Source organism: Oryx dammah, unplaced genomic scaffold (genome assembly GCF_014754425.2).
Source record: "Oryx dammah isolate SB20612 unplaced genomic scaffold, SCBI_Odam_1.1 HiC_scaffold_2, whole genome shotgun sequence".
NCBI lineage: Eukaryota > Metazoa > Chordata > Mammalia > Artiodactyla > Bovidae > Oryx > Oryx dammah.
Genome location: NW_024070186.1, coordinates 97408471 through 97422102, shown reverse-complemented (window position 1 = coordinate 97422102; position 13632 = coordinate 97408471). Strand labels below are relative to the sequence as shown.

General features: G+C 37.7%; 1 protein-coding gene across 29 annotated transcripts in view; it reads right to left on the bottom strand.

Annotated features, from left to right (window-relative positions):
• ZBTB20 (zinc finger and BTB domain containing 20) overlaps positions 1–13632 on the bottom strand; it is an 838376-nt gene that overhangs the window by 117750 nt on the left and 706994 nt on the right. For 2 of the 29 annotated variants that reach the window (XM_040224261.1, XM_040224309.1), the window contains exon 1: positions 12715–13124. The exons of the other annotated variants lie outside the window; for them this stretch is intronic. The gene's annotated coding sequence lies outside the window, so the exon portion shown is untranslated. Of the gene's footprint in view, positions 1–12714; positions 13125–13632 lie in introns of those variants that run through there. 29 annotated transcript variants of the gene reach the window in all.

Sequence of the window (13632 nt, the reverse complement as noted above, 5' to 3'; positions counted from 1 at the left end):
CAGAGCTCTGTCGTACCAGCACGTTTATTGTAAGGAACTAGTTATGCTGCAACTGCTTTGCTCTTTTATATTCTAGGCAACACACTGGTGAATATAAGTCATAATGAACATATTCAACATTTTTTTCCATCAGTTCAATACATTATTCATAAATATTAGAGATGGAAAAGACCTTGTTGATTACCGAGTCCAAACTTTCTTTCTCCACTGCCCTTTCCGCCCAACTGTTGTTGCTAGCTCAACAAAACAAGACAACAAATCACATGAAGAGAGGAACAAATTCACAAGTTTAACAAGTAAAAAGGAAAGCTCCAATGAAGTCTGTATTGAGGGTAGGGAAGTCCAAGACCTTCCCTTCCTGCTGGTGGAGCTCTGAAGACTAAGAGTATGGTAGCCCTTTGCTGTGAAGATGAGTTAAGGGAGAAAAATGCTAATTTCTTCTCTTGAGAATCACAATTCAAGGTAAAGCCCAAGAGGCAATCCCGCGTCCTTGGCCAAGTGCTTTCTATCTGTCTCTACAACCTGGTGTGGATTCAGGCATTCTTCTCTCTTGTTGGAATTTGAGATACTGACAATAATGATAAAATGAAAATGTATAAATGAATAGAGAGTTAAAACTACTAGAGAATGCTCCCTGGGATTATCTGTACTATCAAGATAGGAAAACTTTGCAGATGCTACTGTCTCTCTAGAGGAATAAATGCTTGCATTTTAATATTCTCAGCAGCTGGTTCCTGTTGAATGCCATCAGGATGATTCAGCCACCCACCAGGAACACCAGTAACAGCAAGTGCACACAGAGAAATCTGCAAAACTTTCTTCTCTTGATGCCAACACTATTACTCTGGGAAAGTCAGAACCCTTTATTGAATTACCAGTTCTACTAAATGTGACCTTGTTCCCCTCACAAATACCAACTCGCTCTCAAATAAATGGAACTTCTGGCTGATAAAGATGCAGCATTCTTCCTGATTTGAACACACCCTGCCATCAGGATCGCCTTGACTATGGTCATGTGACCTGCCCCTTAAAATTTTCTCACTATTCACTGTAACCCCGAAGAACCAGTCAGGTCCATACACATTCCAAATCCACCTTGTAGGCCATCCTGCTTACAGCTGACCCTACACATTTAATGCTATATCTCTACCCTGACATGCCCCAAGTTATTTTTCATTTCCCGTTTTTAGAAGTCTCTCATTTCCACAGAATGGAGTTGTACGCCCAGAAAACAGATTTCATTGATACAGAATTATCAGACCATATTCAACTTAAGACAAAACATTCTATACTTGCCCCCTTCTTCAAACATACCAAATTAGACACTAAAAGAGAAAAATGCCAAAGATGACAGCTAGCTATCAAAAATGTCTCACTGTATCATTTTCTGGTCCCCAAAGTAAAATCTAAAGACATTCAACACAGATTCAGGTGCTCTCAACAGCCATGAAAATATATGGCTGGAGAGGGAATCTATAAATGTAATGAATACACAATTGGCTTATAACAGATGCAACTAAAATTAAATTCGATATCTTGACCTGCTCTCCAAAGTGAAAGTTTCTAGTTCAGGCTGCAGACAGAGGTATAACCAGCTCATTAATCACATGAACCAGAACTATAACCTGACACTTCTGGAGATGCTTCAAAGAGCAGTCCTGCACGGCTGGGGGGTCTGTGGGGAACCTGAAAGGGAAGGCAGAACTGACAGTCTAGAGTGAGCAATACTGCTGTCTTTTATGGTATCCACAGGTCAGCCAGGGCTGACTATTCTAAACTTCCAGGGAAAAAATGGAAAGATTTTTGTAAGGAAGTAATGGGACCTATGGACTTGTATAAAAAGATTGGATACATTTTTATTCAGTTCCTATTATGTAACAGTAATTGTGATTGTTGCTTGAAGGGAAAGGGAATCTTAACAATAGTAGCAGTAATAACAATGATATTGAGTGATGACTACTTTCTAGTCATGGGGCTAAGCCTTCTATATACTCCATTTCAGGAATTCTTACAATTTCCCAGCAAGGTAGTCAGTAGTGTTCATTTTTCTGCTTTACAGATGTGGAAACTGAGGCCCAGTGAAATTAAGGGCATTACTCCAAATTACATAGACCTGTTCCTTACATTATAAATAAACACACAAATGGCTAATCTATAAGACATGACAAAAGCCATTAAAGGACAGAGTATTGTAGAAATAAAGAAGGCAGAATTGCTTCTGCTTGGGACCACCAGGGGAAAAGGAACAGGGGTGTGGGAATGTAGAGTGTGCTTAGGAGACAAGGAGTAGCCTAGTTAACACAGCACTTTCTGATTAGAAGTCATATTTTGATAAGACGGTAAAATACATTGGTCTGTACAGGAAGATTTCTAAAAAGAAGGACTTCTTTCTAAAGTATTTTCTGACTACAGTTTCTCAAAAAATTTTTTTTTCTTTCTTTTTCTTTCCATTGGTGGGAATAGACGGAAAAAGAGAAATGAGATACAGGCTTACCTTGGAAGGGATATGAGGATTGTGTAGGGGGAGCAATGTTAGGAGCAGAGGCTGTCCAGGGGGTCCCAGGGTGGGTGCAATTTCTTTCATTTCCAAGAATGCTGTATCCTTATCACACATATTTGACCCTTGCCCAATATATAGTAGGGTTATTGGTATCAAAATAGGAACCCTAAAGTCTTGGTTACCCTGCTTTCTTCTTCAATTACTTCTGGAATTTTTTTTTTTTTTTTTAGAAATTTGTTTTAGGGGGTCAGGATTATGATATAGAGTAGTAGCTAGAAAACCTGAATTGTAGTACAATTTGCCTTCCTCATCTTGAGAAAGTTTTATCATTTCTCTGTTTACATTTTCTTATTAGCATGGTATAAGCTCAAAGAGCATTTCTTCTTCTGTTGAACAGCCTGCCCCTCTGGTGAAAATAAAATCTTGTGTTTTTCCAAAAATTTGCTATTCTTCTCTGTAGAACCACTGGTTTACAGAATCCAATGTATAGCACTACTAGTCAAGATGAATTTATGGAGAAACAGTTTCTCTCCTTTTTAAGCTTTTATGTTAAATAGTGTTTTCCAAATGTAAGTCGTAATACATGAAATATATATTTAAAAAAATTCTGCATGGTCTTGCACCAGATATTCAGTGTTCTTTTCTGTAGAGTTTGATAATTCACTCATCCTTATTGAGATATCTAAGGCTCCTTCAAGCTCTAAGATGCCATGATTATGATTCTATGATGCTGACACTTGCTTTGTCGACACTTAAAGCGGAGCTTTTCAACTTCAAACAATAGCATAAGTTGCTATAACAATTACACTTACATGAATCTTTAAGCAAATGTACATAACAGCTCTTTACAACTATTATCACACTGGACAGCCACAGCCAAAGCTTAGGAGGTTGTTAAAATTCTCTGCAAAATCAAATTCTGATTCTAGAATGAAAAGTATTGCCTTTCTATCTACTTTTAAAATTAACTCTTGTTTTTTTTTTGGTATCTGTTAATTCCACAGCCAGATATAAGCTTTAAGCATCTCCAATAACTTTCATCATTAGCTTCTACTCTGTCATGACTTCTGTATCTCACCCTTCTGACCTTGGCCACTGAGGTCACTCTTCCTGATGTAATCAAGCATGCTTCTTTGTAGTTACATTTGTCACAGTGCTCATTAGAATTATCATCATTCCTACTGCACCTTAGGTCAACGGAATTAAATGTGCTTATGTGATTTGTTGTCATTTTAATTTTTCAGCCAGGATTTCTTCATCCAGAAGGACAATTTCATTTTATCTGATCAATAAATAACTAGCCAGTCAAATGACTCTGGAAAGACTGGTAGAAAATCATTCTTTGGGGCAAAACCTTAAGTCTAGAGAGGTTTTTAGAAACCTGGAAAGTAGCATTTCACTGACCTGGAATCCATAGGTTCAAAATATATTGATGTCAAATGAGTCTTCCAATATAGTAAAGCAATAAGGATAAAATATACATGATTTATATTTAGGTGTGTGTTGAATTTAATAAATTAGTTAGGAGTTAAGGTATTTTGGAAGAGAATTCAGTCTGTCCACAGTGACTAATTCACTGACTCTCAGATATAGCCTAAAATATTTTTTGCTGTAGCTTTAACCTCATTTTTTTCAAGATAAAGAACATACATAGACTGTGAAGTGGCAATGCAGACCACTGTGACCTTCTATATATTCCTCAACTTTAGCCCTTTCTATGGTCAGGGTATGCACAAATAGATAAATCTACAATAGTTTAAGTCTAGAAAATTTTTTTGGGCTAAACTCTGAAAACATAGCTTAAGTAGAGTTGAAAGCATGGCATCTCATCATTTCTCTATATTATAAGGCTTACAAATGCCACCTTATAAAAGATACATTTGTTTATTTTCATGTTCAATCAAAAGTGTAGAGTTTCAGGTCTAGGAATGGATTACAGATCGTTTTCTCCTGGTTATTTTTGGCTTTAAGTATATTGATCATTTTATCATTTTCTTGTTTTAAACTGCTTTAAACACAGCACAAATGTTATTCTCATCATGCCAGAAATGGGTTTGGAATTGATTTTGAGTTTCCATCAATTTTACTCTTTGCTCTCTGTGAGAAGTTTTTCACTTGCTTAAATTCAGAAGGATAGTTTTTTTCAAAAGATGTCAGAGTACAGCATTCAGCGATCCTTAGCTGGACAAGAAAACTAACATTTTCTACTTTTCAAGAAAAAAAAAGTAATAAAAATTTGCATCTATTGCTATGGACTTTATTGAAATTAGGGAAGAATCATTCATTTGAATGCAATTTCAAGGGCTTCTCCCCTCTTTCTCTTCATGTAAGTGTTTGACAAAAGCATGTATCTTCTGAGAAGCTGGCCTGATTGGTCCAGGTTGGCACTGTTTCAGTGTTTGGCCTACGGCGGCTGCTTAGGAATAATTTCGTCTCATCCTCTCTATTTTCCTGGACTGTACTGGACTCAGACACGTGGTATGCAAAGGAAATCCAAGTCCCTTAAAAATGCTATTTCTTTTGGTACTGAAGCCAAGCCCAGTTCTACTTTGGCCAAATGATCTTATCAAGATTTACAAGAGATATTCAGTAATATCTCCAATCTGGGAGAAGACATTCCACTAAGAAAGATCATTTACTACATACAGAATATATATCTTCCCATCTGGTACCAGGGAAGGACATGATCAAACTTATCCTATTGTTACTGAGAATAATGTAACACTGATGCAAATTTTATGCCATTATTCATTTCAATTAATTTAAACAGAAATAAACAAGTAGTTCTTTCCATATTAAAGCAGATATACTGAAGATCTATTTTCAGTTATCACTGAAAATATTTTGGCTTCCATAAAGGAACCATCCTAACACCGCTGCTTTGCCCTCCTCTGCACTGTCACAATTCAGAATTTGTCACATTTCAGCCAGGTTCCCTAGACTAATTGGATGAAACAACTGCATTACAGTATTAAGATTCCTTTGCAGAATCAAAGGAGAGGAGATCTACACAGTTTATATAGCCTGGAAGATTTGTAACCAACACAGTCCAAATCTTATATGTTACAATACACTTTTCTACGTTTACAGTAATAATCACTGTTTAAAAAACTGTTATGATTTAACTTCACACTTAAGAACATCAACAAATATAGGGAGAAATTAAGATATATAACCTTCATTTCCCATCCCATCCTTACTTCTCCCCTGTGCTGTTTCGTGTCTCAGAGCGAAATGCTTACTCTTTTTTGAAGAGTCACGAAATCTCTTCTCTAGCAATCTAAGCCCTTGATTTTCCGTGTGTAGCACGACACACCTTGAAACAGAAAGCCACACACACCAGAGTGGGACGTTAATTTAAATACAGACTTAGGGGGAAGAGCTCCATCTACTGAATCAGTTAGATCACAGTTTGTACCCTATAGTTATCCCATTCACTACTTTCAACCTCTTAAAGACTCTGAGGAGAACTGAAAAGTTACAGACACCCCAAACAGCTTTGAGTCTGATGCCATTTTGAATACTTTCCAGTTACCCCGAGCCTCTTTCCTTCGCCCTTCCCAATCTCCAAAGCTTTCCATGTTTCAACATAAAAGAAAAAAGGGATGCTCTGCTGTATAAATCATACCTGGGAAAAGGTAGAAAACCATTGGTAATAGAAAGAAAAGCCCCAGATAGCTGACGGGAAAGCAACAGAAAAAATTCACTCTACCTGACCCATTGGCAGCCCAGGTAAGAAGCAAAGAGAAGAGTAGCCTACTTATTCCTCTTGCCTTGCATCATCGCTGGGGAAGTCTGCAGCCACCCAGGATCAGCTCTTCTGGGCTCTCCCCAGTTGCACAGTGTTGTTGTGGCATTGGGAATTTGCTGTGGCTTCGTAAGATTATGGGGATATGCTTCAGCAAGCCAAAAAAGTCACAAACAAAATTCAGGAGAGAGAGAAAAAAAAAGTACAAAAACAGCTGATCTGACTGGGGAAGCGCTTGGCATTTTCCTACATATGCCACGATTTTCTTTGGTATTTCCTGGTTCTGTGATCAGAAAAGTTATCATATCATGTTTATTATTGTTGTTATTTCAGGGTTGCTGGTGGCGAGGGGTGGTACAGTGACAGCTAACAGAGTAGGGAGCAGCAAGGTAAAGATTACTTCTACTTGCTTGAAAGCTTTCCAGGGCATCATGAGGTTACAAAGTTCCTTCTTCAGAATACTGAAGACATATAGAAATCATATATAAGAAAAAGTAGCCATAGTCTTGCTAGATTGAGAAAGTAAAAAAGAAAAAACTTTTTAATACGGAACAAAGCAAATCGTATCTGAATAAACCTGAATGTTAATATAGCTGCGTAAGATTCAAGGGTATGTAAGACATAAAAATACTTTATAAGTTAAGCTAAATTATTAGAATACAAAAAGACAGTAATAAGTATATACACATATTAAATAATCAGAGGGAGGCAACAGTTAGTTGGATTTTTAAATTACAGAAAAATACTATAATGTAATAAATTAATAAAAGTTTGGATGAAGGCTAATCCTCTTTTATGCAAAAATAGAATTAATATAAATGTAAAATGAAGCTCTGTGTGTGTGTCTGTATGCGTATTTGCACAAAGTATTACTGACTGACATTGAAAGATGCTATGTTACATAGAAATGAAAACTTTGAATTATTTTAAATTGGGCATTTAAAGTATCAAATTAACCTGGGGCTGTTTTTTTTTTCTTTTTAAAAAATATATTTAATTTCAAGTTCTGTTTTAAATCATGGAAAGAAAAAAATAGAAAAGCACTGCATAGATGCACAATATGTATTTTGTAAAAAATTTCATTTGCATTTCTTAGAATATTTAGTTCTCAAAAAATGGCTAATTGGCTTTTCTTCAAGCTTCTGCAAGACACAAGTTCAGTTCTGAGTCAAGAAAAACTATGAGAAATTTCACCTCAAAATGAAATTTATTTGGATAGTTATAAAGGCCTGAAAAATGAGATTATCTCCACCATAACTATAACAAACAGCTAATGAATAAATAAATTCTGACAAGAATCAATAAGAACTGCAAAGCCTGAGAGAGTCATCGCAGACTTGAAAAAGGTAAGCAAGTGAGGAAACATCAAACAGAGTTAATGGAGATAAAGCATTCTAAAAAATGGAAAGTGTTCACAATCACCGACAGGCAAGAATACACTTCCACAGGGATGACAACAAGAAAATGAAACAAAACAACACAAAACAACTGGAAATATATATTTCCTGGAGCAAAGTATGACTACTGATTTAGCAAGAGGAGAACCTACTTCTTTGTCACTCCCTTTGGAAGCCTTGCTTAAAAAAAAAAAAAAAAAAGGTTGCACAAAAGATACATGTGTTCCTTTTCTGGTATTATTACAGGCCCACCTAGATTTAGATTTAGCTTTCGATTCCAGATGAGATCAGACATGTTCAGACTAGCACATCCTTGTTCTGTAAGCACAGAGCTGCTATCATCTCACTGGCAAATTCTCGGATCCCCAAATTTATGCACAATAGATGCTCTTAAAAATTTCTACTTCAGTCAAATACCTCACTGGGTTCAGTTTTTTATTATTTCACTCTGCTAGTATTAAGCCGAAAAGTTAAGGCAGGCGACTCCCATAAGAAAGGAAAGTTGAATAGTACTTACCCTAAGTATAATGTGCAAGCCTTAAAGGGGGAATCTACTTCTGTTCTAGGGTTTTTAGAAAGGAATCCAGGTCTAAACTCAGCTCTTGCCCTTTTCCCTTCTGGAAAACTGAGTAGACTCACAGAAGGTGGCTCTGAGAAAGATCTTACAAATCAACAGCCTTACCTGTGGCCATTCAGAAGACTGCACTTTGGTGTGTGTTTAAAACTATGAATAAAGTCAGATACAGCGCATGCTCAGCAGACAATTTAAAAATATTTATAACATTGTTGTTTCAAAAACAAATTTCCTCAAACAAAGCAAAACTCACATTTCTGATCCATGCCAAGTTTAACGTTCTGAGACAAAGCTGTTTTGGAGTTTTCCGCTGGGGAAAAAAAGGGCTTCTAAAATTTTTTGTTGAACGAAAAATAGTTCTCTCTTCCCTTTTGGGTACTCTTAAAGAGGTGGAATAAAATTTGCTCTAAGTTTCAACAAAATCTACCTCGGGCTAAGATAAGGCAGTCGAAATTGGAGATCTATTAAAAAAATAATTTTGGAAAGAGTAACAAGGAACTAAAAACTATGAGTTTAAAGAATTTAATGATCATCTGTACCTTCAAGGCAGTCGTGTTTGTTACTATACAAAAAAAAACCTTGATACAAACAGGATATATTATGTATACATAAGTTATGCATTGATAAGAATAATGCACAGACAACTCTTGCATATCTAGAGAAGTTATGTTTTACTTTTGCTAACTAAAATCTGAACTCCTGAAAACTGAAAAAGAAATATATCAAAAATACAGGAGAAACCCAGGAATAATGTCAGTATATTTCCTCTGTTTTTCATAGCAGGCATGGAGAAGAAGGCAATCACATATCTATTAAATTCTGAGTTACACAAAATAAAAATTGGATCAAATACAGGATTTAAAGTCCTAATTACTGCAGCAGGAATGCCTGTTCCCCCTGGCTGGGAATTTTTCCTCTTTCTCGTCCTGAGTGTCCCTAAGTATTCCATTTTATCATCTATCACCAAACCCTGCATGGCCCACAGATCTCCTAGACCTTATTTAAATTTCTCACGTAAGTCTCTGAATGACTTTCAGCCCCTGCTCTACTTTCCAGGGGTGCTCATCTGGCCTCAGAAAAGCTCCACAGACACATCGTTCAGTATTTCTGACACTTTCAAGCTCAGCAGAGGGTGCCAAAAAAAAAACCCGATATTAAAAAAAAAGTTTATTAAAGTGAAACTAGGAGTGCAGATTTGAAGAAGTTGCTTCTACTTTAATTTCCCTCTCAACTCAGCACAGGTGTTTCCTAACTTATACTATTGTGCATGCTGATGAGGGGGAGGGTGAAATTAAGGTGAGAGAGTGGGCTAAACACCGACCAGGACCAGCAAGCATTTCGGATCTCTAGCCTCATGTGTTAATGGACGTGTCTAAAAATGGACCCCCCAAAACGCCTAGAAGGAGGTTTCTTTTTGGCAAATGATTAAACCAGTATACTGAAATAATTAAAGCTTTGTCCTTAAAGAAAGCATCAGATCAACAGAACAGAAACAAAGATAAAAATTGCACACACATATGCATGTACACACATTCTCTCTCACACACAGATACACACAACTAGAGGGTGAAGGGAGAGGGAAATTAAATAAAAGAAAACAAACAGAGTCCTAACAGGCCATTCTCCGAAAAGGAATCTAAATAAAAAGTCATATGATATCTGATAGTGCAGGACACGTCGCCAAGAACTGGAGCGGATTGCCTACAGGAAGAAAGAGCCAGTGTATTCCAGCTCAAAGAGCTTTTCTTTCCTCCTCCTCTATTTTTTTTTCCCTTTTCTCCTCGACTGTGAATGTGTTACTCTCAGGTCAGATGCACGAAGAATCGCAGAATGACAGCTATCACCTTTCCCTACTCCTGGCGGCACGACTGGCTGATAGGAGCTGCCTGAGTTGGGATCGAGAGGGGCTGGTGCAGCTTTCATATGAGCCTCTTCAGAAGCCCCTCTGTCTCTTCCATAAACCCCTTTGGTCACATCAAAAACAGACACCCCCTAAAAAGTATAAGCAGAAAACAAAAATGCAAACACAACAGCCCATGGCAACAAAAGAGTTCAAGACAGAAAAAAAAAAAAAAAATCAGAAACAAGTAAAAGGGAAAAAAGAGAAAAAAGCTCTTGCTTTCAATATAAAACTTTTTCAAGACCGAGTTTCTTTTCTCTTATTTTGATGACTTTCTTTTTAAAGATCTTTTTCTTCTTAAGCACTCTTAAGAGCATTAAAAATCTCTACAGAAATACAGAAAAGTCTCAAGGCAAAACACTATAAGAAGTGAGTTACCCTAGAGAAATTTGGATTTGCCAAAAGTTCCCCTCATTCTAATGTCTTTCAGCGAGTTCAAGTGCAAACACTGGCCACCTAGCTCTTGTTTTTTTCTCTGATGGGTCATTACTGAGGCAACACATACACACTAAGGTTTTCCGAAAAGACTCCTTGTTATCAAGTTACTTCAAACATAAGGCGCTCACACCTCCCAGCCAGAAGGGCTCACTGACTAGACACCACTCTCTGCCCTGTTATGTATTACATCCCTGAGAAGCAGTTACATAAATGTATTCCAAAAATATGGAAAAATGTATATATCTATATTTCCCCTACAGTTTCCCACCCCAGGGACAAAAACAGATTATATTTTCAGTGGATGAAAAAAAAAAAACAAAAGGAAAGGAAAGAGTTTCTGAACCTTGAAACAACTGTTGTAGCTGGTTTCCACTTAGTTAAATAGTTATTTGTAGTTAGGTACTGCCTATAGTATATATTTAAGGATTTTTGTGGTGCTTGTGAATTTCCTCCTTGTTCAGTTTTGTGTCTATTAAGTATCCTAAAGAGATTTTTAAATAGCAAGCAAAATACAAATGCATTAGGAGGAAAACTTTTAGAAAGAAAACATTGAGTTTACAATTCAAGGATGTTAGTATAAAGATATAAATGTACAGCATATATAAAAGGTGGAATTGTTTACACATTTTGCACAGACAGTTCACATGGTTTCTTTCTTCTTTTGTTGGAGCATTAATTTGAAAATGATAAGCACTCTGGAATGTTTGCTACAAACACAAATTCATGGTGAAAATACACATGCATAGGCAAAAAAAATCAAATGGAGAACACGCAAAGCTACGTGGCAATCAGAATCGTAGAAAAATCTCTGTCTAGACTATATTTCGCTTGAACTAGTAGATCACGGATGGGCAGTAATCTCTCTGTTTTTTGTTTTGTTTTTTTGCTATTTACATCATTAAATAGAAACAAAAATAAAATACAAATATCTGTTCCTTTAGTACCTTGTCTTAATAACTGACAAGCGACACAAGCGGTACCTTTTAAACGGATGCAAAAACTTGTGAGACCAAATGAACTAACGTACCCCATTGGTATTTTGGGAACCCAAATCCCATAATTAACTTTTTACTCAAGTGGCAAAAGTAGAAGATGTTCTTGCCACTAAACTGATTATTTTGTGGAGTCTTGTTCTCTGCTCCACAGGATTTTAGGGACTCAGAATGGGTAAAAGAGATAGTAAGAGAGGATGTATCCTGAACAACTTTTATTGTGAGTAGAAAAAATATACCATGGAGTGAGCATAAGAACAGTCAGATTTAGAAAGGTTAAAAGAAGAGAAAAGAGCAACATATCCAACTTAATTAGTCTTTTTCTTTTTTATTTTCTATGTATATATATATATATATATTGGGGTGATGGGGAGAAAAGATAACTGGATTTCTTTGGGAATGTCTTTGTGTCTTTATAGAGTGAATGTTCTGTTCCTGTCTCTCTCTTTTTAGGCGAAAAATAATAAAAATAGAAAAACATATATCAGACATTAAGCTCACTCCCCCCACCACCCCTTCCCTTTGTAAAGAACTCTTTGTTCTCTAGTGAAAATGCTGAAAAATCCCCGGGCAGCTACTCCCTGAAACAAGTGCAAAACACTTAGAGGCTTTTGGGCTGGCTGGGAGCCAGGAACCCTCCCGCTGTCTGGTTAGAAGAGGAAAAAAAGAAGAGAGAGGGAGAGGGAGAGAGGGGAAGAGAGATGGGGGGGGCAGAGAGAGAGAGAGAGAGACAGGAAGAGAGAGAGAGGAAGAGAGAGAGAGGAGAGAGAGAGGGGAGAGAGAGAGAGAGAGAAATTGGAGCTTCCTTTAATAGACATAGGAAGCAGCGTTTTTTTTTTCTTTTTCTTTTTTTCAAAACTGGCGGTCAAGCGTTAAGTAACTCCCGTCTAAATCCACCTGCTAGAAATGAACTTGGGTAACCCCCCAGGGGTGCACAAAGACAGGGAAGACAGTAACATACTCCATACTCTTTCCCACCCCCCGTTGTACTGCTTCCATTCTTTCTGCTCCCATACACAAATGCCCACAGATCTCACACCACCCCCTTACCCCCCAACAACAAACACAGCGAAATACATGCTCCCTCAGTCTCCTAAAAAAAAAAAAAAAAGGCTTTTCCATCTCCGTTGCGACACAGTGATAAGGGGTAGCGAACATCTCATACCTGGTGTGAATGCTAATCAGTCAGGAGTTCTCCTTTTCCCAAGACAGGGAACTGTTTCCTTCCAAATTTATTAGAACCTCCTCCACTGCCTCTTTGAAAAACCTTCTTTGTCACCCTCTCCCAAGTCCCGATACTTCTTTAAAAAAAAAATGGCTTCGGAGCTCCTTCTATTCTTGATATTGATTCTCTCTCTCTCCCCCCACCCCTCCTCCTCTCTCCTGTCTGTGTCTCTTCTGAGTGGTCTATTGATAAGTCCCTGGAGGCACTGGGTCAGCCTGCCCGTAGGAAACCAGACACAATGCACAAATCTCCGAGTGCCATTCTGCCATCAGCAAGCAGACCACGTTTAGGAGAGAGAGAGAGGAAAAAAAAAAACAGTAGAGCAAGAGACAGAGAGAGAGAGAGAGAGAGAGAGACCAACCGAGGGAGGGAGAGACCGAGAGAGAGGAGAGGGGGGAGAGAGAGAGGGGGGGGGAGAGAGACAGAGGGAGAGAGAGACACGGAAGGAGAGAGAGAGTGTGAGAAAGACTGATTGGAACAGGAGGGAGGGAGAGAGAGAAACGGAGAGGGAGAGAGCGCGCGAGAGGGAGAGCGACACTGCCAGTCAGGTTAATCATCCCTACTTTAATTAGCTGTTCGGCTTAGACATAAAACAATTGAATTTGAATGATCTGTCAGCAGGCTCAGCTGAACCAAAGGGGAAAAGCGAATATTACAAAAAGACTGTTGGTGTGTTCTGATAAGCAATACTGCTCGTACTGACAAATCCTCAAAGGGGGAACTATTAAAACTTACAACTAAACAAAAAGTGCAGATATAAATGGCACTAGATAGAGGTCTTTTTTAAAAAATGGAGTTTTCTCCCCTAGTTTTATCAACGGTAGATATTTATATGCAGGTGCCAACATATTAGGGTCT